Genomic DNA, 8,130 nt, shown 5'->3' on the forward strand with positions numbered 1-8,130 from the left:
CAACCAATTCATCGTCGACTTTCTGAGCTTCACGAATTTGATGAATCAATAATGGTTTGGCTTTTAATTCAGCTACTAACACATTGTCGGGTAGAACAGACAAGTGCACATTCATCGCTCATAAAGCAAACAATGATTTCCGGCTTAAGGCGTCCGCAACCACATTAGCCTTTCCCGGGTGGTAATCAATGACAAGCTTGTAATCTTTCAACAACTCAAGCCAACGTCTTTGTCGCAGATTTAAGTCTCTTTGAGTCATCAAATATTTGAGACTTTTGTGATCCGAAAATACATGGCACTTTTCACCAAATAAGTAATGTCGCCATATTTTTAAAGCAAATACGATGGCAGCTAGTTCAAGATCATGGGTCGGATAATTTTTCTCATGTGGCTTTAATTGTCTCGACGCATAGGCCACCACTCGGCCTTCTTGCATCAATACGCAACCCAACCCAAGTAGGGATGCGTCACTATAAATGACAAACTCTTTGCCTGATTCGGGTTGCACTAAAATTGGAGCTTCAGTCAAATAAGTTTTCAGTTGATCGAAACTTTTCTGACATTTCTCCGTCCATTCGAACTTAACATCCTTTTGAAGTAGCTTCGTCATTGGTGTGGCTATCATCGAGAAACCTTTGACAAATCGTCGGTAATAACCGGCGAGTCCCAAAAAGCTCCGAACCTCAGTAATATTTCTCGGAGGTTTCCAGTTAAGTATGGCTGAAATTTTGTTCGGGTCAACTCGAATACCCGATGCGGATACCACATGACCTAAGAAGCTAACCTCTCTTAACCAGAACTCACACTTACTAAACTTAGCATATAACTGCTTATCCCGCAAAATTTGCAACACTAATCTCAGGTGCTCAGCATGTTCGGTCTCATCTCTTGAATAGACCAAGATGTCATCAATGAACACAACTACGAACCGATCCAAATATTGTCTGAAGATCTGATTCATCAAATCCATAAATACCGCAGGGGCATTAGTGAGCCCAAACGGCATCACTAAGAATTCGTAGTGACCATATCTCGTTCTGAAGGCAGTTTTGGGTATGTCCGAATCTCGAATTCGCAACTGATAATAGCCCGATCTCAAATCTATTTTTGAGAACACTGAGGCTCCCTTCAGTTGGTCGAACAAATCATCGATACGCGGTAACGGATATTTGTTCTTTATTGTCACTTTATTCAGCTGACGATAGTCAATGCACAACCTCATGGTTCCATCCTTCTTTTTCACGAACAATACTAGTGCACCCCAAGGTGAGAAACTTGGTCGAGCAAAACCTCTATCCGTCAATTCTTGCAACTGAGCTTTCAACTCTTTTAACTCGGTTGGTGCCATACGATACGGAGCTATCAAAATCGGCGTAGTCCCAGGTACAAGCTCAATACCCAACTCTATCTCCCGAACAGGTGGTAAACCCGGTAATTCTTCAGGAAAAACATCCGGGTATTCACAAACCACCGGCACAGATTCGGGTTTCTTTTCTAATTCTTTGTCATCAAGTACATACGTAAGGTATGCTTCGCACCCTTTTCTTACATATTTCTGGGCCAACATTGAGGATATTACAGCTGACAACCCCTTTAAGTCCGTAGACTCAACTCGGATCATCTCGTTATTTGCGCACCTCAAATCAATAGTCTTGCTTTTGCAATTCACAACCGCATCATGCGCGGTCAACCAATCCAAACCAAGAATAACATCAAATTCATCAAACGGCAAAAGCATCAAGTCCGCCGAAAAACAGGAACCTCGAATTACTAGGGGACATTTCTTACACACTTTGTCGACAAGCACGTAACGACCCAAGGGATTTGACACCCGAATTACGAACTCAGTAGACTCAATAGGTAAAGTCTTATTGGATGCTAAGGTTTCACATATGTAAGAATGAGTAGAACCGGGGTCAATCAAAGCAATTACATTAGTATCAAAGAGAGTAAAAGTACCGGTAATAACATCAGGCGAAGAAGCATCCTCGCGGGCACGTATAGCATAAGCTCTAGCAGGCGCACGAGCCTCGGATCTGGTCGTAGCATCTCTAGATCCTGTCTGACCACCACTAGCATTGCTTGTATTTCCAGATGGTCTACCTCGAGCAGTGGTAGCACCCGGTTTCCCACTCTGATTTACATTCTATTCAGACAACCTCGGGCAATCTTTAATGAAGTGGTCAACTGATCCGCACTTGTAACAGGAGCGGTCAGGGAATCTACAACTCCCCGAATGCCATTTACCGCAATATCGACATTTCGTTTTGTCTCGACGTTCATTCCCAACACTGGCGACCGAAGTGCCTCGTGTACCCACAGGGGGTCGATCACGATCTCGTCTAAAAAGGCCCGAAGTGCCTCTAGACCGGCCCACATCATCTCGAAATTTCTTCGATGCCTGTGAAGAGACTTTCCCGAGGATCTTTTACGAAACTCTCCGGTTCCCACATCAACTTTTTGTTTTTCTTTTCTAAGCTCTTCGGCTTTACAAGCTCGCTCGACAAGTACTACGAACTCTCGTATTTCAAGAATGCCCACGAACATTTTTATATCTTCATTCAGCCCATCCTCGAAGCGTTTACACATGATAGCCTCGGACGAAACACATTCCCGAGCATACCTACTAAGTCTAACAAATTTTCGCTCGTAATCAGTAACTGACATAGAACCTTGCTTAAGCTCAAGAAATTCCTTCCATTTTTTATCAACAAATCTCTGACTGATATACTTTTTTCGAAACTCAGTTTGGAAAAACTCTCAAGTTACTTGCTCTCGGGGCACAACCGAAGTCAGAGTACTCCACCAATAGTAGGCAGAATCGCGTAGCAAGGAGATAGTACACTTTAGACATTCATCGGGTGTACAAGATAGCTCATCGAGTACCCGGATAGTGTTGTCCAACCAAAATTCAGCTTGCTCGGCATCGTCGCTATCCGTAGCTTTAAATTCAGTAGCCCCATGTTTTCAGATTCTGTCAACTGGGGGCTTATTTGACCTTATTTGGTCAGTTTCCGGAGGTATTGTAGGTGCGGGGGTGGTATTTGTCGGGAATGGAGGTTGTGGAACAGCCGTATTAGTTCGAATGTATTGGTTGAACCAATCATTCATCACGCTATAAAAAGCTTGTCTAGCTTCATCATTCGGGTTACTAGCATTAGGTTGAGAGTCCGCCGGCGCTGTCCCTTGTGCGGGAGCAGGCGCTACACTCTCAAGATCATCAGCTACCGCTCGGTCGGGATCGGGATCCATTACTCTATATAAACACATTTACAATTGTCAGAAATCACCACACTATCAAATAATCACATAAAATGGCATGTATAGCTAGACCCAACGCATTACGGTAGTCCTAGAATCGACTAAACCGTAGCTCTGAAACCAATCAAATGTAACACCCCGAACCCGAGACCATCACCGGAGTCGAACACGAGGTGTTAACAGACTTTAAACCACTTATAAAAAAATTTCCCAGACACTGACAATCTGGGTACTAGTCGCTTTAAAAATCATATCTTGAGTTCAGAAACTCAGAATCCAGTTCCGTAAATTTTCCCTGAAACTAGACTCATATGTCCATCTACATATTTTTTTATAGAATTTTTGCTTGGGCCAATTAGTACAGTTTATTAGTCAAAGTCTCCCATGTTACAGGGATCGACTACACTGACCTTTGCGCATTACGACTTGGATATCTCCCTGCACAGAGCTTCAATACTGATGCCGTTTGTTTCTATAGAAACTAGACTCAGAGAGGAATCTATACATATATGGAATGGCTCCTAATTGTCTCCGGTTAATTTATAATTAATTTCCAAAGTCGGAACAGGAAATCCAGAAACCGTTCTGGCCCTGTCTCACAAGAACCTGAATATCTCTTAACATACTGTCCATATGACCTTTTCGTTACTTTCCTATGAAAATAGATTCATCAAGGTTCGTGTATATAATTTATTCACTATTTAATTCCCTTCCTACTATTTTTAGTGATTTTCCAAATCTACATCACTGCTGCTGTCAGCATCTGCCTTTAAGGTAGACTTTACCTATTTCATAGTTTCCATGATTCAACTAGCCCTTTTAGCATAAATAACACAAATTATGATAGTGATTAACCATTCCCATGGCCAATCCTTGTTAAGCATATCCACACCTCTCAATAACCATGTCCATACCAAATGATTATAACATTATACTCAAACATATATAAGCCATTTTCGCATGGCTATCCAAAATTATACAAGTCCAAAGGGTCCATGACCCCCAACAAAAAGGGTAGTCCTATACATGTCATTTCGAAGTTCAACCAAAATTGTACCAAAAGGGGGGGCTTTGATAGTGTGGGCGACTTCGACTTCAAAATCCCGAGTCCGATAGCTGGAGAACCAAAATCTATAAAACAGAGAATCAAGGAGACGGAGTAAGCAATTTATGCTTAGTAAGTTTTGAGTAAGGGATTCCAGCACAACAAAAGTATAGCATTCATGTAGCTAAACGGATAATTTCATATGCACAATTTTTCAATATCATACTTACTTCACATTACCAACCCTTTTATTCATACACAAAGATCAACTTAGCCAAAGGCCGGTAGCTCATTTATCAACTGAGCGAATACTTATTTGTAAGGGCTCAACTAATTCAAAGCACATACGAAACATACCTCAATGTTGGGATGTTTCAAGCGTATTAACTGAAATTTTTACAGCAAGATCATTCATTCCCAAATCACGTACCTTCGGAATTTAACCGGATATAGCTACTCGTTCAAATGCCTTCGGGACATAGCCCGGTTATAGTAACTCGCACAAATGCCTTCGGGACTTAACCCGGATTTAGTAACTCGCACAAATGCCTTCGGGCTTAGCCCGAAATTAGTATCTCGCACAAATGCCTTCGGATCTTAGTCCGGATATGGTCACTTAGCACAAAGCCTTCGGGACTTAGCCCGGACATCATTCAAATAACCATGCACATTTAACAATAAATCATGGCACATTCGTATTTCGTTTTCGTTAGCAAAACTCAAACACAAGACACTTATCATTCTTGCAATTGCGGCTCAATTGCCACACACAAAGAGCATGATTTTGATTTGCTTAAAACATGATCTAATCAAATCATAATTTAAGCTCTTTTACTCAAGAACTTACCTCGGATGTTGTCGAACGATTCCGATAGCTATTCGACCACTTTTTCCTTCCCTTTATCGGATTTAGTTCCCCTTTGCTCTTGAGCTTAATTAAACAAATAAATTGATTTAATCATTTGAGCATCGAAAAGAGGAACTCAAGGCACTTAGCCCATATTTATACATTAGACATTAAAGTCACATATGTACGAAATCATGAATCAAACTCAACATTTTAGCTAATTTTCCCCCTTGGCCGAATTTTCTAAGCCAAGACAAAAGCATCAATATGCTTGCCTCTAACCGAATACATGCAACACCAATCTCCTTCCTATGGCCGAATATGCATGTCTATGTTGGGGTCGATTGCAACACTTAATACATTCTACAAGTATGGTCACTTGTATTGACTAAACACCATTTTGTTTCAAGTTCAAAACTTGGCTAATACACACATATATACACTAGTAAAGCATCCTCTCCCTTTCCATCAATTTAACACATGCATTACTCATTAATATACAAAAATTATATTCGGCCTTAGCACACAACTTGCTAGCCGATTCTTCTCCATCTAGCAACCAATGCACATATGTGCTCACTCAAAAATGCTAAAAAGAAGATTCAAGAATCATCAATCCACCATCACATGCATCATTAACATGCTTCATATTTAGCATGCAATGGCATTAACACAAAATCCACCTAGGCCGAATATCATCCCCATGACATAGCAAAGATTTGAACCATGGGCTAATTAGAACTCAAGCTAGCAACTAAAAAAAACATGCATGAATCTCATGCCACAACCTCAAACATACCTTGATCTAGATACAAGTATGGCCAAACCTCCTCCTAATCCTCTTCCAAACCAAACATGAAGCAAGAACTCCTTCCTCCTTCCTTAGAATTTTCAGCCAAAAGAAGATGAAAAAGGATGAACAAAATTTTTCTTTTCTTTTCTTTAACTCACGGCAATGGGGGGGGAACAACCACACACTTTTTTTTGTTTTCATCATATTCCCTTTCATTATTTTATGCCCATGCTCCTTATTTTATCATACTTCCCATGAAACACTAACTCAACATGTTTATGACATGTTCTTGCCCATCACACTTGGTCTACCATGCTTGTCATGGCCGGCCACTACTAATAGAGGGGGGAAATTGACATGCAAGTCCCTCCTTTTTCAACATGCACTAATAGGTCCTTATGCTTTGACCTATCACATTTCAAAATTTTCTCACATAAGTCCTATTTACTAAAACTCACATGCAATCGACTAAATCGAAGCTTGAAATTTTCACACATTCATAATTACATATTCTAGACCATAAATATCACATTCAAACATTTCGGTGACTCAGTTTAGCGGTCCCGAAACCACTTCCCGACTAGGGTCAATTTTGGGCTGTCACACGGATAATATTTTAGTTTGGAATTTTATTTCCCAGGCCATGAGCTAAATCTCATAGGGTTGGGATTACTTTCGATGAAACCTTAAACTATTTTTATGGATGCAGTATATATCTAATTTACTTTACTCTTTCATTTGATTGTTCTTATTTCTTAATTAAAATGCAAACGATCTCTAGACGTAGAAGACTGTTTGCAAACTTATAAACTAATTTAATTCTGAAAGGGTTGGATTGGTTAGATTAAAATTAAATGAAATGAGCAAGTATTTGATAGACACTTATAGTCAACTCTAGACATAGAGTCACGATCATATAGAAGGAAGCCATGCAAGATATCTAAAAAGCCTATAGACACGGGCAAGGTAACTTGAGGTTTTGTGTAACAACCCTGAGCTATATCCGTCGTCAGATTAGGGTTATAGAGCATTACTGTACAATCTGAAACATTTAAACAATATTTCATTCTTTAACATAAACATATCATAAGTCAAACATACATGCACTATTCGTCCCAAAATCGAGCCCTCGAGGCCCTAGAAATATCTTAAAAATGATTCGGGACCAAATTGAAAACATTTGGAAAGTCTATGAAAATTTCTCAATAATTGGAAAACAAGGGTCACACGCCCATGTGCCTCACACGGATGAGACACACGCCCGTGTCTCAGGCCGTGTAGCCTTCAAACTTGGGAGACACGACTGTGTCCCAACCTGTGTCCTCACCCCTGTAACTCTCTGAGTAGGGTCACACAGCCGTGTCACGTGCCTGTGTGTCAGGTCGTGTAACACATTGACTTGCATCCTTTAAAAACCTCAAATTACACATGCCTATGTCTCAAACCGTGTGGAGCTGAAACTTACTTAAATCAAGTCATTATAATACCATTTCATGCATAAACATTCAACCTTTTTCAGCACTCTTTCAAGGTACCTAGACATCATTCAAACATGCATAAATATGCCATTTCAAACAATCTAATTCTCTTAACCAATATGCCATTCAAAGGCACCTCAACTTGTATACAAACATCAAAAATTAAACTAAAGCAATTTAACCATTTCACATTTATCCAACCTAGTGCATTTTAACCATTAGATGCCAACATAAATGACTAATTCTATGCCATCACAATATCCCAATGGGTCACATACACTATCACAAAAGGGCACCAAAATGACATAGTTTAACAAGCACTTCCAAGTCCATCAACCAAACATACTTTTCCAAACATAACATACCAAATTACCGATTACATATCTTCCTATACATATTAATAAGGCTATTTCCATCCATAATAACCTAGTTCTAATATGAGCTAAAGTATGTCATAAGTAACCATGTTCATACCATCATCAACATGCCAAGAGAACCATATCAACAAGCACTTTAAAGTAACCAAAATCACATAATTTGGTAATACATCAAGGTATACCAAACCAACATAGCTTTCTAAAGCTTATACATTCCAAAACACCATTAACACATGCATCATAATACCATTACAAATCACCTTATACATGTCATTATAATCCTTAGTCAAATTACTCAAAAACTATAGAATTGTCTGCTGGATAGTGTG

The sequence above is a fragment of the Gossypium hirsutum genome, chromosome D08 (genome assembly GCF_007990345.1).
Source record: "Gossypium hirsutum isolate 1008001.06 chromosome D08, Gossypium_hirsutum_v2.1, whole genome shotgun sequence".
Taxonomy (NCBI): domain Eukaryota; kingdom Viridiplantae; phylum Streptophyta; class Magnoliopsida; order Malvales; family Malvaceae; genus Gossypium; species Gossypium hirsutum.